This window comes from Bison bison, unplaced genomic scaffold (assembly GCF_000754665.1).
Source record: "Bison bison bison isolate TAMUID 2011002044 unplaced genomic scaffold, Bison_UMD1.0 scf7180017864163, whole genome shotgun sequence".
Classification (NCBI taxonomy): Eukaryota; Metazoa; Chordata; class Mammalia; order Artiodactyla; family Bovidae; genus Bison; species Bison bison.
In genome coordinates, this window is record NW_011494735.1 from 9,052,311 (window position 1) to 9,070,788 (window position 18,478).

The following is an 18,478-nucleotide window of genomic DNA, read 5'->3' on the forward strand; positions in this document are numbered from 1 at the left end:
AAAGAATTGATGCTTTTGAACTGTGGTGTTGGAGAAGACTCTTTAGAGTCCCTTGGACTGCAAAGAGATCATACCAGTCAACCCTAAAGGAAATCAATCCTGAATAGTCATTAGAAGGACTGATGCTGAAGTTGAAGCTACAACACTTTGGCCACCTGATGCAAACAGCCAATTCATTAGAAAAGACCCTGATGCTGGGAAAGATTGAAGGCAGGAGAAGGGGGAGACAGAGGATGAGAAGGGGGAGACAGAGGATGAGATGGTGGGATGGCATCACTGACTCAATGGACAAGAGTTTGAGCAAACTCTGGGAGATGGTGAAAGACAGGGAAGCCTTGCATGCTGCAATCCATGGAGTCACAAAGAGCTGGACACAACTGAGTGACTGAATAACAACAACAACAATTACTGAGTATCAACTATGTGCGAGTTACTGTAAAGATGAATAAGACCCAGTGCCAATCTTTAAGATTACTACATGGCAAGCTTGTAATACATTAACTATAGAGATAATTATGTGATAAAATAATTGAGAATAAATGACCAGGAGGTACAGAATTTTATGAGTTAGAAGGCAAAGAGGCTTGGTTTTACCTTATTGAGATCATCAGTAAAATTTTCATGAAGGAAGTAGCATTTGAAATGAGGCTTGAAAAACCTTTTTCATATTCTGGGATATGAGAGAAGAGTATTCCAGGCCACTGGTACAGTAATAGCAAAGGTACAGAACTGGGAAAGCAGGAGAGATTTTTAGGCAACTCAGTAACTATTTTGCCAAAGTATAAATTGGATGTTTTGGGGAGAGGGCAGTTGGATATACGACAACTGGACAAGTAGGCTGGAGTCAGGTTGTGAGGAGCTTTTCAAATTTGTTCCCTCAGTTCTTCAACACTGACTGAGCACCTGTGCCTGCCCTTGTTTTAAACAAAGGGTCAAAAAACAGGAGAGGAGAGTGCTGGAAGCATGTCAGCTGTGTCTTCACAAACATTCACCACTATAAACCTAAACATTCTTTTCATAAAATGAAGTCATATTATTTGTCTGCTCCCCAAACTTCATACTGAATTAGTCAAGCTTATTAACGGTGGTACCTGAGTCCATGAGATCCCTGTCTCACAGGGTTTCAAAAGTAATTTTGGGAAAGAAACACATTTGCAACCAAATATACTTTTCACTATACACTCTAATTTCCAGGAACTAGGTCAAATTCCTTAGCAGGTTTGGAAGGATTTAACCTATTCCTCTCTGGCAATGGCAACCTCCGCAGCTTGTCCCATGAGAGGCTGGTCCCATGTGGTTTGTCCCAGTGGGGTGATATCACGACGATAATCACATCCCAGTAGCTGATCCACTGACCAGCCAAATTTGGACTTTATCAACTGGAAGCAACTGCTAAAGAATTCTAAGGACAAATTCTTGCAGCTGTTTTCAGCCTCAAACATGACTGGAATATCAATCTGTAAGCTGGAGGTGACACATGCTGAGAATCTGTTGAAACTACAGGAACCCAGATTTAAAAGTGGCAAATTTAGGCACTCCCCCTGGCTATTAAAACAAAGAGGTTATGTCCACATTTAAATACTTTAAAAAAGAAATGTGAAATAACAAAACATTAAGAGTAGAAATGAAAGTCATTGACATGCAGGGCAATTATACAGATGAAAAATTAAAATGAAATGTAAGAATATATTAGGGAAAAGGCTACACTAAAAATTATCATTCATTCAAAACATTATAATAAGAAGGCTTCCCAGGCTGAGTGTTCATTGAATATAAGATGCCCAAAAAGCTTTCTCAGTTTGAAGTTCAAATCTGGGGAACTCCCTGTCCTCTGGGCTTTAACCCAGGCCTGACATTACTCACTCAGGAACTGCTGCCAACCTTGTCTTTGCATCCAAGCAGAAAACAGCACTGCAAGTCTTCACAAAAAGCCTCTGGGCCTTGAACGGTCTTACTAGTGCAAGTGAATTTACTTACTCATCTATCTACTATTCACATGTTAGTCTTCTAATAAGATAAAGAGTCTTAGAGGACCTAATCTTTGTCCTTTCACCCCCTCCAATCTGAAATGCACGTTGGGTCAGTCCAATTAGGAAAATGGCCTAGTTTCGATCCTCTAGATAAACATAGGAGGTTTTTTTTCTTTCTTTTTTTTTCAGGGTGGGGAGATTGTTGCAAGGCTTATAGGATCTTAATTCCCCAATCAGGGGCTGAACCCACCCTCTCAGCAGTGAAAGTGCAGACTCCTAACCACTGGACTGCCAGGGAATTCCCAGGAGTCATTTTTAAAATCAAATTTCTGCTGGGTGACTCTCTCTATAGCTTAGAAAGGAAGACACAGCAGAAATATAATGTATTCAATTCAGTCAATCAGTATATGTGTTTTAGCGCCTAATATATTCTTAGCACTGTGTTTGATGCTATCAGGACGAGAAGTGTCAAAGGCTAATAGTCAGAGGTACAGGATCAACACAAATAAATAAGGAAGGTATAAGACAGTACATGATGAGCTGTTATCTCTCTCCTTTGTATATACTGTGCTAAGAAGGCACCCTGTCAAACTGCCTTGCTACCATGGTGACAGTTACTAAGAATGCACAGATCCACATGTGAACAGGTTACAGAGTTCTGTTTCGTTGTTCTTGTTTCTAAATATGCAGTTTCTTCAGTGAGATGAATGGGTCTTAATATCAGTCTCCAATTTTCTCTATGAATTCTCTGTATTCAAGTCCTTAAAGAGCACCTCAGCCCATCCAGGCAGATCCTGCACAATCTGGGGGTTGTTCCTGTTGCTTGGGGATCAGGCTTTAACCTTTCATGTGTAGCGTCAAAAGACCTCAAGTGTCCCAGGCCTCTAGGTTTACTTGGCTCTTTAATACAGAGGTTATGAGTCCCCAAGGTTACCCCAAGGTTAAGAAGGAATTTTCGATCGTTTCTAAATTTCTGCTTTTTAGTGGCTGCTATCTCCTCTTTGCCCCACTTCATCCCACTTGTCACCACTGCCCCCTCATTTACTCCCCAAGCACCATTCTGTACAAGTGGTTGTTCATAAAAGACTTACTGAAGGTCTGAGAATTACAAGAGGAATTAGTATACTGTAAGCACAGGACAGAAAATATAAGTATTCAAAAGTTCTATGGTTATTTTCAACACAGGGAATTTACCACTATATTTTCTTCTCAGGTACTGCCTGCTGCCATTTTGCTCAGATTTCCTTCTCCTTCATCTCTTTTCTGAGTTCCACAGGTCCAAATCACTGTAATTTTATTACTCCAAACAGAGTATTAAAAATTCTCATTGTCAAATCGTCCCCATAGAGACTAGCTCACAATCCCAAAGGCTTTTTTTTTTTCTCTCCTCAAACTGAATCTCCATTTACTCCAGAGGTGAATTTTGCTCTTCCCCTAGAATGGAATATCAAAGTGAAAGTAACTCCGTTGTGTCTGACTCTTTGTGAACCCATGGACTTAGCCAGCTAGGCTCCTCTGTCCATGATATTCTCCAGGCAAGAATACTGGAGTGGGTTGCCATTCCCTTCTCCAGGGGATTTTCCTGACCCAGGGATTGAACTCAGGTCTCCTGCATTGCAGGCAGATTCTTTACCATCTGAGCCACCAGGGAAGCTATAATGTAAAATAGCAGCTAAATATAATTATTTTTTAAAAAGGTACTTATTTTCTTTCCCTTTCACATGCTTTTGGGCTTTGTTTAATCTGCATTCATGGTAATTTTTTTCCTGAGACTGAACAACTGACGTAAGTCAAAGTTTTAGAAACATTATGCCTTGTCCATAGGTTATTTATATGTTTAGAGAGAATTTTATTTCCTTTTTTTTTTTCTTTTTAAACTTCATTTCCTAAAAAAGTGATTCCTCCAAGATTGAGAAAAACTGTTGAATGATCTTGTGATTTTATGACTGCCCTGTGTTAAGAGACAGGGAGCAGAATAAAAACTGGTCCCCTAGAGAAAACTCCCTACTATATCTGGCATTATCCACAGGCCAAGAGTATTTTATATGCATGCAACACAATTTTCATAAAAGAAACCTTTTCACATTCAGTCACAGGAATAGACAATTGGGCAGTGAACACAGCCCTGCTCTGAGGAAAAGAATCTCAGCTCTGACTACAGAAACATTTCCAAAAATGTTGAGGTCTGATTTCTCGGAGGCATACTTAAATTACATTTGAATGTCACCCCCAAAAGAAAGTAACATATGACAGTAAAGAGGAGAAAACTTGATGAATATTTCCCCTTGGAAAGATCTCAATCTATATATTTATTTTTTACCTCTTAAGAGCCTGTTTCGTACTATGCAGGACACTGGACTAGGTATCATGGAAGATATGAGGAAACAAAATTGAAATCCCACAGAAGCTTAGACTTCAGAGAGTGAAGAAAGTTTCACTATACAGAAGTAATAATTATTGAGTGAAAAACAAAGTAGAATTTATTCATGAAGTTCTGGAAGTTTAGAACTTCAAGTATTTTTTAAATTAATTTTTATTGGAATATGGGGCTTCCCTTGTGGCTCAGTTGGTAAAGAACTCACCTGCAATTCGGGAGACCCGGGTTCAATCCCTGGGTTGAGAAGATCACCTGCAGAAGGGAAAGGCTATCCACTCCAGTATTCTGGCCTGGCGAATTTCAAGGACTGTACAGTCCATGGGGTCACAAAGAGTTGGACACGACTGAGCGACTTTCACTTTATTGGAGTATAGTTGTACCTATATAGGTACACAGAGAGTCAAATAAGGATACATATAGAGAGAGTATTGGTGGAACTACTCTTTGCTCTGCCAAAAAGCCAGAAAGTTACCTTTTTTTGCTTTTACCATATAAATATCAGCACACAAAAGTATGGAGCAAAGAAAACAGGAAAAGAAACGCTATTTGGGATGTTATAATATAGGAACTACTTATTATTCTTAACAAATAATACACCAAGTTTCTACCTTTAAGGCATTTATAGTCTAGTTGAAGAATAAAGCGAAAGTTGTTCAGTCATGTCTGACTCTTTGCGACCCCACAGATAGTCCATGGAATTCTCCAGGCCAGAATACTGGAGTGGGTAGCCCATCCCTTCTCCAGCAGATCTTTCCGACCCAGGAATCGAACAGGGGTCTCCTGCATTGCAGGCGGATTCTTAACCAGCTGAGCTACCAGGGAAGCTCGAAAGAAGAAACCGGGCTATTATGATATAGAGAACTACACAGGTCACACAGCTAGAGCTAAGACCTAGGGAAGTTCACAAAGGGCATTCCATTCTGTAGGGGTGGAGGTTGAGAAGGGAGTGTCAGAGATTTCTCAAGTAAAGGAATAAGGAATTGGCCAGAGACAAGAAGAGGCGGAAGGAGCCTAAAGCCACAACCCAGTTGTGATGGGTGCTCTGAACTGGCTCTCAGCATTTATGCCAAACCTCTAGTATTTCTTTTCTTTTTAATATTTATTTGGCTGGGTTGGGTCTTAGTTGTGTCATGCAGGATCTTTTGCTGAGGTGCAGACTCTCTAGTTGTGACAGGTGAGCTCCAGAGCACGTGGGCTCAGTAGCTGCTCTGTGGCATGTGGGATCTTAGTTCCCCAACCAGGGATCAAACCCATGTCCCCTTCATTACAAGGCAGATTCCTAACCTCTGGACCACCAGGGAAGTCCTCTAGTGTTTCTGAGACTGCAGGTGTCATTGTTATTCAGTCACCAATGGTGTCCAACTGTTTGCAACCCCATGGACTGCAGCATGCCAGGCTCCTCTGTCTCTCACCATCCTGGAGTTTGCCCAAGTTTATGTCCATTGAATCGGTGATGCCATCTAACCATCTTATCCTCTGTTGCCCTCTTTTGCTTTCAATCTTTCCCAGCATCAGGATCTTTTCCAATGAGTTGGCTCTTCACATCAGGTGGCCAAAGTATTCCAGCTTCAGCTTCAGCAGCAGTCCTTCCAATGAGTATTCAGGGTTGATTTCCTTTAGGATTGACTGGTTTGATCTCCTTGCTGTCCAAGGGATTTTCAAGAGTCTTCTGGAGAAGACTATGCCCCATAGTTCGAAAGCATCAATTCTTCAGCGCTCTGCAGGTGTTAAAGAAGAATAAAAACCACACCTCCCCCATCTCCGTGCAGTTAGGGTTCTGCTTCTGCCAATTAGAAGCACTTGGAAGATGGATGGAAGGCTGGAGCCACCTGCTCTGTTTCTGCCAGTAAACTCAGCTGTGAACACGCTGGGCTTTACTAATTAGTCTAGGTACTAACTTCATGGATGCTGAGAGGTAGTCCCAGGAGCAGCGGTGGCTTCCTGATAACAGTGACAGTGTTGAGTCTTTGAACTCAACAGCACCAAAGGTGTCCCCGGACGCCCCAGCTCTCTGTCTACAGCAGAGATCGCCTCTTGCCTGGTAAACCAGCCCAGCAGTCTTGTCCTAGTAAGCACTCCTGGAGGCCCCACTTTTATCTCTTCAGACTTTCCAGTAACTCTGTAAGCTCCTGATTCCCTGTATTAAATCTCCTGTTGCTTAACATGATCTGAGTGGGTCCTATTTCATGCACCAAATACACCAAAGAAATACCGAAATACACACTGTGCCATGAGTAATATTATTTGCAAGGGTCATCAAATAAGGGACCAAGATAGTAAATATGTATCTTAGGCATTGAGGGACCCTGTGATCTTGATCTACTTTTCTTTCTCCATCCCTCCTAAGTGTTAAGTACATTCACATTATTGTGCAACCATCTCCAGAATATTTTCATTTTGCAAAACTGAAACTCTATACTCCTTAAACAGCAAATCCCCATTCCCCTCTCCCAGCCACTCGCAACTATTGCAATTCTACTTTCTGTCTCTGTAAATTTGACTCTTCTAGATACCTCACATAAATGTAATTGAATATTTGTCTTTTCTCAACTGGTTTATTTTACTTAGCATAATGTCCTTATAATCCATGTTGTAGCATGTGACAGGAATCCCTCCCTCCCGTCCTTTTTAAGGCTGAAAAATATTCTGCTGTATGCATATACCATATTTTCTTCATCACTCATCTATTTATAGACACCTGGTTTGCTTCCACCTTTTGGCTATTGTGAATAATGCTGTTACGAACATGGGTGTGTAAGTGCCTCTTTGAAAGCCTTTCAGTTCTTTTGGATGTATACCTAGAAGGGGGATTACTGGATCATATGGTAATTCTATTTTAATTTTTTGAGTCAGCAGCACACTGTTTTCCATAGGGGCTGTACCATTTTATGTTCCTACCAACAGGGCACAAGGGTTCCAATTTCTCCACATCCTCGCCAACATTTGTTATTTTCTATTTGTTTGCTTTCAATTGTAGCCATTTTGATTTGCATTTCTCTAATCACTAGTGATGTTAAGCATCTTTTTATATGCTTTTTGGCCATTTGTGTATCTTCTTGCCCATTTTTAAAGTGGATTCTATTTGATGTTGTTGAGTTGTAAGAGTTCCTTATAGATTCTGAATATTATCCCCTTATTAGATACATGATTTCCTTAGGCTGCCTTGTCACTCTGCTGCTTTTGTCAGGCCAGTTTTAGTTCATGCTCATGAATGGAAGTCTAGTTTGTAGCAACTTGCTGGCAGTCTGGCCAGATCTAGAGCCATCTTCCATCCTAAAGACACTAGTGGGAATGAGCTAGAGCATCTCTATCTTTGACACCCCAGGTCTTAGATACTCTGATTCCCTGAGACCTGTAAAGTATTCCCATGCTTTGAACTCGAACCAGCCAGTCTGAGGTTTCTATAGCTGTCAAATTAGAAACAGCCTCAAGACAGGGTAAATGGGAGTCATGGAGGTAGACTCACTAGATTTAGGTTTTGCCAGTGTCAAGTGCCTGCCACTAGAAAGCTGATATCAAACACAATCTTCACATCTGCTTTGTAATTTAGCACTGCTCCTTTCACTTCAAACAGTAGTGCAGTTCATCTTTGATTCTCTGTTTATCCTCAAAGGATAAAATATCCCAACCTTAGAGACCTTAATGACTTCCAGGCAAATATACAGAAAACTGGGCTTTCCTCATGGCTCAGACGGAGAAAGCAATGGCACCCTACTCCAGTACTCTTGCCTGGAAAATCCCATGGATGGAAGAGCCTGGTGGGCTACAGTCCATGGGGTCGCTGAGAGTAAGACACGACTGAGCGACTTCACTTTCACTTTTCACTCTCATGCATTGGAGAAGGAAATGGCAACCCACTCCAGTGTTCTTGCCTGGAGAATCCCAGGGACGGGGGAGCCTGGTGGGCTGCTGTCTATGGAGTCGCACAGAGTCGGACTCGACTGAATCGACTTAGCAGCAGCAGCAGCAGCATGACTCAGATGGTACAGAATCTGCCTACAGTGCAGGAGACCTGGGATTGATTCCTGGGTTGGAAAGATCCACTGGAGGAGGGTGTGGCAACCCACTCCAGTATTCTTGCCTGGAGAACCACCATGGACAGAGGAGCCTGATGGGCTACAGTCCATGGGGTTGCAAAGAGTCGGACATGACTGAAGAACTAAGCACAGCACGTAGAGAAAATTAATGCATTTAATGCAACCCAGTTCATGCAACACCTGCTCCAAAAAACTCTTGCTGATTCTGCAGTGGTGGGTATGAACTCAATGGCATGCTGCCTTTGCTAAAATATCCTATTTGAAGAGATATGATTGTGATCTATAAAAGGTCTATTTCCTTTTCTAACTACTATCACCTTTTCTGGTCCCCACAAGAAAAGGAAAACAGGATGGTTAAGGACAGAGCTGCACAAGGTCAAAAAGAAGAAATGCTGGAAGAGAAGGATCCTGATTCTTTTCCCCTGACTTTTAGGTTAAACCATTGCTATTCAAGTGTTTATCACTGTATTACTTCTAATCATGAACATCAAGGATAGTGACATTTATAAATTATTTCAGCTATAAGTAACAGAAAATCCAAACATAAGCACATTTTTAAAAATATAGTTTTTTTCTCATCATAATGAGAAGTCCAGAGATAGGTAGTTGCTTTTTTAAAAAATGTATTTTGACCGCATCGGGTCTTAGTTGCAGTATGCAAGATCTTCAACCAGGGATTGAACTGACAGCTCCTGCATTGGGGAAGTCCCTTGGGTTAAATGTTCAATGATCTTAAGGCCAGAAGCCCTTCATTTTCTTGACTTTTTACTCGTGGATGAAAGATGGCTACCACAGCTCCAGACATCCTATTCCTTACCAAGCAGAAAGAACAGGGAGGAGATGATACCATTTTTGGCTGTGCAATTTTATTTGGAAGGCAAAAGGTTTCCTGGAACTTCCCTTCAACTTCAGAAATTTTCAGCTGACTTCTTGAAGGATGGAATTTACACCACTCCTAGCAAGGTTAGGAAAACAAAATACATGGGAACATTTGGTTTTCCCATCCCATAGGCAGGCAAGTGAGAGAGAAGTTGGGGATGAATGTTGGTCTAAGTTACAGGGTTTGCCACAGTGAAAACCAGGAAACATCAAAATATTCAAGAATGTAAGACTGAGTATAATGTATTACATGAATCCCGGGGAGCATGTAATACATGCTCAGTTTTTATACAAACTGTGGTATAAAAAAATACTTAGTGGCATGCAAAATTATTCATAAAATGTTATCAACTGAAAGTTAACATACAAAACAACAGATGAGAAAACATCAAAGTTGTTGGGGTGACCTAAGTTTGGATAGGTTTTTTTAAAGTTACATAAATATATGCAAAAATAAAAAAGCTGGAACTGATCCTCTGAAATGTTGACTGAGGTTGGGTTTTTCAGGAAACTGACTCTGGGGCAGAGATTTGTATGCAGGTGGTTTAGCACAGAATAGTCTAAGAGGCAGCACCTGTAGGGGAGGCAGGACTGGGCAGAGGGAGAGGGTGAACCACAGGGCAGATGGCACAGAAGCTTTGTGTACGAGGTGAGTTCTGAAGCCGCATGTCTCAGACTGTCCCTTGTACCTTTTTAAAAAATTTATTTTGGCTGCATTGGATCTGAGTTGCAGCATGCAGTATCTCCCACCAGGGATCTAGCCCACACTGAACCCACCCCCCATTTTTTAAAAAATAAGCAACTATTTATCTTTGAGGGACTGTGCCTTGTACCTTTACAAGTGACCGGTCATGGGATGTGGGCTGTCCCCAGGGCGGGGATGTAACCTAGTGTGAGGCAGTTGCCTTCACAGAAGGTAATTCTGGAGAACAACTCAACTGTGAGTCATCAGCAGCCAAGATTCCTGGCAGCTGTATCCTAAGCTCCAGGCAGCATACCACAGTGTCCACCAGAAATGTCAACAGTGATTACCTCTGGGTTTGCGGATTAAGGTTGGTTTTCTCTCTTTAAAAAATATTTTCCATAATGAATATAACATTGTTCTAAGGATTAAGTGAGTTAATACACAGAAGGCACTTAGTACAGTTTCTGGAATTTATTAAGTACTCAATAAATTTAGCTGTAATTATTTTGTGTGTGTGAATAGCTAAGAAAAGAAGAGAAGCTAAAGGCAAAGGAGAAAAGGAAAGACATACTCATTTGAATGCATAGTTCCAGAGAACAGCAAGGAGAGGTAAGAAAGCCTTCCTCAGCAATCAATGCAAAGAAATAGAGGAAAACAACAGAATGGGAAAGACTAGAGATCTCTTCAAGAAAATTAGAGATACCAAGGGAATATCTCATGCAAAGATGAGCACAATAAAGGACAGAAACGGTATGGACCTAACAGAAGCAGAAAATATTAAGAAGAGGTGGCAAGAATACGCAAAAGAACTATACAAAAAAGATCTTCATGACCCAGATAACCATGATGGTGTGATCATTCACCTAGAGCCAGGCATTCTGGAATGCGAAGTCAAGTGGGCCTTAGAAAGCATCACTACGAACAAAGCTAGTGGAGGTGACGGAATTCCAATTGAGCTATTTCGAATCCTAAAAGATGATGCTGTGAAAGGGCTGCACTCAATGTGCCAGCAAATTTGGAAAACTCAGCAGTGGCCACAGGACTGGAAAAGGTCTGTTTTCATTCCAATGCCAAAGAATGCTCAAACTACCGCATAATTGCATTCATCTCACACGCTAGTAAAGTAATGCTCAAAATTCTCCAAGCCAGGCTTCAGCAATACGTGAACCGTGAACTTCCAGATGTTCAAGCTGGTTTTAGAAAAGGCAGAGGAACCAGAGACCAAATTGCCAACATCTGCTGGATCATCGAAAAAACAAGAGAGTTCCAGAAAAACATCTATTTCTGCTTTATTGACTATGCCAAAGCCTTTGACTGTGTGGATCACAATAAACTGTGGAAAATTCTGAAAGAGATGGGCATACCAGACCACCTGACCTGCCTCTTGAGAAATCTGTGTGCATGTCAGGAAGCAACAGTTACAACTAAACATGGAACAACAGACTGGTTCCAAATAGAAAAAGGAGTACATCAAGGCTGTATATTGTTACCCTGCTTATTTAACTTATATGCAGAGTACATCATGAAGCACAAGCTGGAATCAAGATTGCTGGGAGAAATATCAATAACCTCAGATATGCAGATGACACCACCCTGATGACAGAAAGCAAAGAAGAACTAAAGAACCTCTTGATGAGAGAGAAAGAGGAGAGTGAAAAAGTTGGCTTAAAACTCAACATTCAAAAAACTAAGATCATGGCATCCAGTCCCATCACTTCATGGGAAATAGATGGGGAGATAGTGGAAACAGTGACAGGCTTTACTTTTTTTTTTTGGCTCCAAAATCACTGCAGATGGTGACTGCAGCCATGAAATTAAAAGACGCTTACTCCTTGGAAGAAAAGCTATGACCAATCTAGACAACATATTAGAAAGCAGAGACATCACTTTGCCAACAAAGGTCTGTCTAGTCAAAGCTATAGTGTTTCCAGTAGTCATGTATGGATGTGAGAGTTGAACTATAAAGAAAGCTGAGCGCAGAAGAATTGATGCTTTTGAACTGTGGTGTTGGAGAAGATTCTTGAGAGTCCCTTGGACTGCAAGGAGATCCAACCAGTCCATCCTAAAGGAAATCAGTCCTGAATATTCATTGGAAGGACTGATGCTGAAGCTGAAACTCCAATACCTTGGCTACCTGATGCGGAGAACCGGCTCATTGGAAAAGACCCTGATGCTGGGAAAGATTGAAGGTGGGAGGAGAAGGGGTGACAGAGGATGAGATGGTTGGATGACATCACCGATTCTACGGACATGAGTTTGAGTAAGCTCCGGGAGTTGGTGATGGACAGGGAAGCCTGGCGTGCTGCAGTCCATGGGGTTGCAAACAGTCAGACACAACTGAGGAACTGAACTGATATATATATATATATATATATATATATGTACATATACACATAACATTTTAAAGAGAAAACATAAATATGGAGAAAATCAAGAAGAAAGTATGAAATATGATTAAAATAACAGAACTTCTGTTCTTTTCCTTTTGGCTTATTTTTTTTTAACTGTGAAATTCTTTCTTATGACCTTGTTTCTTCCCAGCATGTTCAACAGAACTTTGTGTGATGACAGATACTTCAGGGACTTCCTTGGTGGTCCAGTGGGTAAGACTCCGAGCTCCCAATGCTGGGGTTATGGTTTCCATCCCTGGTTGGAACTAACATCCTGCACACCACAAGGCACAGCCAAAAAAAAAAAAAAATTCAGTGTCTGTGCTCTCCAATATGGTAGCCACTAGCCATAAGTGCCTGCTAAGCATTTGAAGAAGAGCCAAATTTTAAATTTTATTTAGTTTCTCACTGAAATGTAAACAGCCACATATTGCTAGTGACTGCCATACTGCACAATGCAGCTCCGTATCAATTCTAGGCAATGGTTATTTAGAGTACAGATTTAAAATATGCTTTCTCTCTTGAAGTTTGGTTTTCTTTTTCAACTCACTACCCTACATAATTTCCACCTTATGACTTCAAAATCATATTATATTTACAGGTAGAAAGACAAAATGGCAAGAGCTAATTAAGTGTAAAAAAAAAGGGGGCTGTTATTGGTCAGATTTTTAAAATATACAACAGGGAGAGTAATTTAATTGAAAGTTAGGTGCTAAAGAGCTATATATTGTTAACTGTATGGTATTTTTTTAGTAAATAATCTAAGTAGAAAGTGAAAGAGGTTGTTCCATATCAAATATCTGGTTCTTCTTAGTAAATTAAGAAAGACTTCTCATTGAAATCAGACCTCTCATCCATACTATCCATATAAAAAGGGAGATAACTGCAGAAACAATTTGAAAATGCCTGAGTAACAATGTGGAAGTCTCTTACCTCTTAGGTAGGAGGCATATGCATAAGGGGATACCTCACAAACAGAAGCCATGTTATAAAGAAAAGAGAGACAGATCCTGGTTTGCATCCCACCCTGCCAGTTACTGGCTGTGAGTACTTTGAACAAGTTACTTAAATTCTCTGTAATCAAATGGTAATAACTATACCTGCCGTGAAGATCTGTTGGAAGATTAGTCATACGTTAAAGACGTGGTATATAGTAAGTGCTAAATCAATAACAATTTTACTATTATATTAGCATAATGTCAAGAAAAGTGAAAAAAGTGAAAGTCAAGAAAACAAATCAGCAAAAAGTAAGCTGAAATACTTAAAAACTGGGGTAGGAATTAACTGGAATAATCATTAAACTGTAAAATTAGTTTTGGTATATGTTCTTTTATATGCATTTTCAACACACAAAAATTAATCAACTGTTTATCAAATGAATGAAAAAAAAAACTTGGATCAATGAATGAATGCCTTGCCCATTTTAAATATCATTTTGGCCCCAAAATGGGTTGTTATCACTAAAATAGTTTTGTCACTGGCATTGTCAGTAGGGATATTTCAAAGACTCTGTAAAGAGCAGCATCAAATCAGTGGTCTTTTCTAGAGTTAACAGGAAAGATTAGGGCTGAAATTAAGGGACAACTTCTTAAGCAATATTACTAAAAAGGATCAGTTAAGAGCTTCCATCCTTAGATATTTTTACGAAGACAGATAATTCTCCATGCTGGAAATGTCATCGGCATCTGTGGTAGCTTCCAGGGTGGCCTCCTTTGAACCTTACTGCCTAGCCTTTGTGCCCTTCCCTAGTCTGCCCAAATTCAATCAGGGATGGCCTTGAATGTGGCCAAGTGTGACTTCTAAGGCTATGTCATAAAAAGTCGTGAAGCTTCTGCTTTGGTCTATCAGTTTGATCACATGCTCGAAGACAAGCCAGTGGCCATGCTGTGAGCAGGGCACTCAAGCCATCCCATGGAGAGACCCATGTGGCCAACAGTCTGTGACAACTGCTGGATGTGTGAAGTCACTTTGAAAGCAGCCTCTCCAGCTTCAAATAAGTCTTTAGATGACCACAACCCTAGCCAACATTGGACTGTAACCTTATGAAACACTAAAACAGAAATGCGCAATTGAGACACTCTTGAATTCCTGACTCACAGAAATCATGAGAGGGAATACATGATTTTTACTCTCTTAAGTCACTAAGTTTTGGGGTTATTTGATCAGATAAAGGACAGAAAGGGTAAGGACCTAACAGAAGCAGAAGAGATTAAGAAGAGGTGGCAAGAATACACAGAACTGTACCAAAAAATATTAATGACCCAGATAACCATGATGGTGTGGTCACTACCTCGAGTCAGATATCTTGGAGTGTGAAGTCAAGTGTACCTTACAAAGCATTACTATGAACAAAGCTAGTAGAGGTGATGTAATTCCACTTGAGCTATTTCAAATCCTAAAAAAGGATACTGTTAAAGTGGTACACTCAATAAATCAGCCACAGAATTGGAAAAGGTCCATTTTCATTCCAGTCCCAAAGAAGGGCAATGCTAAAGAATGTTCAAACTACCGATCATTTCAAGTGCTAGCAAGGTAATGCTCAAAATCCTTCAAGCTAGGATTCAGTAGTATGTGAACTGAGAACTTCCAGATGTATAAGCCGGGTTGAGAAAAGGCAGAGGAACCAGAGATCAAACTGCCAGCATTTGTTGGATCATAGAGAAAGGAAAGGAATTCCAGAAAAACATCTACTTCTGCTTTACTGACTACGTGAAAACCTTTGACTATGTGGATCACAACAAACTATGAAAAATTCTTCAAGAGATGGTAATACCAGACCACCTTACCTGTCTCCAGAGAAACCTGTATGCGGTCAAGAAGCAGCAGTCCATGCGATTGCAAAGAGTTGAACATGACTTAGTGACTGAACGACAACAACAAAAGTCACTAAGTTTCGGGGTTATTTAATATGCAGCAGTAGATGGCAAGCATATCGTCAACAGCTAACATTTATTGCTACTGTCCAAAGTGTCTTGCTAATAGACTGAACCAGCTGATCCTTTAAGGTAACTTGTATCTTTATAGCATCAATGTTTTAATAGCCTATCATGTCACTGACTCAGTATCTTTTTCCTACAAAATTCCTGTAAGACAAGGAGAATCAGCCAATCAAATATAAATAGACATTAATAAACATCCATTAAGTTTGTAGAAATAAAGAACCTCAGCTGAAGCTGGAGTCAGAATATGTCTATAGGGAGAGCTCTCATGGCTGTGCATCATCAGTTACTCCAAACTGTAAGAGACATACCCCTACCTCTTTCCCACAGGAAGGTATTGCCTACTTTACTATTTAGCAGGAAGAATAAAACCATCTTTCTGGTCAACCACTGCCCAATCAAAGACTGTAGCACCACAAACAATGAAAAGCCTCCATAGCCCATACTTCGAACTCCCTGCTTCCTCCCGAGAACTATTTAGTTATGACAGCCTCTTCAGTTCAGTTCAGTCGCTCAGTTGTGTCCAACTCTTTGCGACCCCACGGACTGTAGCCTGCCAGGCTCCTTTGTCCATGGAATTCTCCAGGCAAGAGTACTGAAGTGGGTAGCCATTCCCTTCTCCATGGGATCTTCCTGTCCCAAGGATCGAACCCAGGCTGCCTGCCTTGCAGGTAAATTCTTTACCATCTAAGTCACCATGGAAGCCCTTCCATGTCCTCTGGACTTGCCTGTGATCCACCATAGTTTCCATTACCTGAACTGCAATTCCTCTGGCTATTTCTGAGTAAACTCTTTTGCAGGTCAAATAATTGGCTATTATTAAATAAGTTCAAGGTATTATTCTAGGTGCTCTGCTGATTAAAAGGTTGGATGTTGTGAACGATAAAAGCAACAACAATAATAGTAAGTGTTGTTGCTGCTGCTAAGTCATGTCCGACTCTGTGCGACCCCATAGACGGCAGCCTACCAGGCTCCCCTGTCCCTGGGATTCTCCAGGCAAGAACACTGGAGTGGGTTGCCATTTTCTTCTCCAATGCATAAAAGTGAAAACGGAAAGTGAAGTTGCTCAGTCGTGTCTGACCCTTAGCGACCCCATGGACTGCAGCCTACCAGGCTCCTCCATCCATGGGATTTTCCAGGCAAGAGTACTGTAGTGGGGTGCCATTGCCTTCTCCAACAGTAAGTGTTAACTAATATTTATTAAGCATCTACTCTTAGTGTTTTAGACACTGTGCATATACTCTCATTTAACCTTAATATATTGGAGAAGGAAATGGCAACCCATACCAGTATTCTTGTCTGAAGAATTCCATGGACAGAGGAGCCTGGCAGGCTACACTCCATGGGGTCACAAAGAGTTGGACACGATTGAGCGACTAACATACAACCTTAATATATATTGCCAAATGTTTTCCAGGAAGGTCATACCAAGTTACATTCCCATCTGTAAGGTATAAGAACAGAGTCCCTGCATGTTTACCAGCATATAAAAAAAGATTTTTACAAAATCTGGTAGGTGAAAAATATAATAATCTGCATTTCTCTGATGACTAGATCTTGATATGTTAAGCACATCAGACCTCTGCCTGACACAGTTACAAAGATCTTTCCCCCAGGATGGCAGTGTTTTCTTGAAATTTTTACAAACAATTCAATCCCTTCTTGTAATTGTAATTTCTTCCAATTCTTTTGTAATTACGTTCTTCTATTTCTAGATCAATTAAATTTTCACTTGTATTTCTTTCTAGTTTGTTTACGATTTTGTTTTTTACATATGCAATTATTTTTTGTTGTAGGATACAGGGGGAAAGTTTTTTTTCTTCCCCATAATCATGTCTCCTTCACTATTAATTGAGTTTTCCTTTCCCCACTCATCTATGATGCTTCCTTTACTATCTAAAGAATTCTTACATATCTTGAGTATATTTATGAGCTTTAAAACTGTCTTTTACTGTCTGTCAGTTCTGGGGCTAGTACTACTTTTTTTTTTTTTGATTACTTACTTTTCTACTCATTCATTTAGAACCATCACATTGTCTTCCAGGAAGCCTTGATTCTTCCAAAAAGACACCACTGCTGCCTCCCTTTTTACCTTTATAACATACAAAATTCTGCCTTGTATCATTAACAGAGTTGATCTTACTCAATTATATTCTTGAGAGCAAGCAACAGATACACTATATATTTATTAAAATTATGGGATTTGTTATATTAAAAGGTAACAATGGCAGAAGAGATCTCATTTGACCAACAAAATGAAAACAGGCAAGTCCCTCTTTTGATTAAGGAACACCATTGTGCCATCCATGATGAAGATTATAAAGGTTAGTGAACCCTAGATTCTGCTTTAGGGAAATCACCACTTCGTAGAGGAAAAAGACATGTAAATTTATGTGACTAAACGCAATACAACTAAATAGTATAAAATAAATAAGCATGTACAAGGAAAGAGAAAAGTAAAAGCTAAGTGAGCAGTGGGTAGTGTCTCAAGCAGGGGACACACACATGAGCTGGGTTATGGAGTTTCTTAAATGTCAGAAAAATTTGCAATTAACCTGAATGGCAAAGTGGATCAATTCAGATTCTTTAACAGAAGTTACATTAAGGTAGACTTCATTCTGAGAACTTTAAGGAAGCCTAATGAAGTATGGCCAAGCCCAGGAGCAGCTCTGCTCGGAAGCCCTTTCGTTAGCACGAACTTGAGATGACTAGAACCCCACAGAGGCGAGTATTAACTCGTGGGATTGGGTGAAAATCAGACATGAGGAAAAGAAGTAAACTTTTACCCACGTGAGGCTTCTACAAACCACTTACTGGGGTTGGTTTGAAAGCAATGACTACAGAGTCCTTGTTGTGACAGCCAGCACACTTGCAGGCCGCAGTCTTAAGTCCTAGCCCTGCGCCTCAGGCTCCGTGGAGCCCAGGCCAGATGTTAGCACAAGAACTACTGACGTCAAGTAAGCGTGACGTCATCAGCACTGACGCAGTCTCACAGGGAGGGGCCTCTCAGCTCACCTCTGAACGTCAGCTCCACGGAGCAGCGAGTTGGCCGCCTAGCGCTCTGCCCTGAGGGTCCGAATAGTCAGAGCTGCGGGAACAGAAGCGCCGAAGCGGCTCAGGAGCTGAGGGGCGGTCACCCGTCTCTCGCCTGAACTCTTATCCTCGTCCTCTCTGAGGCCCAGGCTCGGTCAAGGCAGCAGC

The 18,478-nt window shown here is 40.8% G+C and overlaps 1 long non-coding RNA gene across 1 annotated transcript in view; it reads right to left on the minus strand.

The window, feature by feature from the left end:
- Positions 1-18,371, minus strand: part of LOC104989803 — a 29,342-nt gene extending 10,971 nt beyond the window's left edge. Inside the window, exon 1 of the long non-coding RNA XR_825420.1 lies at positions 18,293-18,371. This is a non-coding gene — a long non-coding RNA (uncharacterized LOC104989803). The remainder of the gene's footprint in view (positions 1-18,292) is intronic.
- Positions 18,372-18,478: the final 107 nt, after the last annotated feature.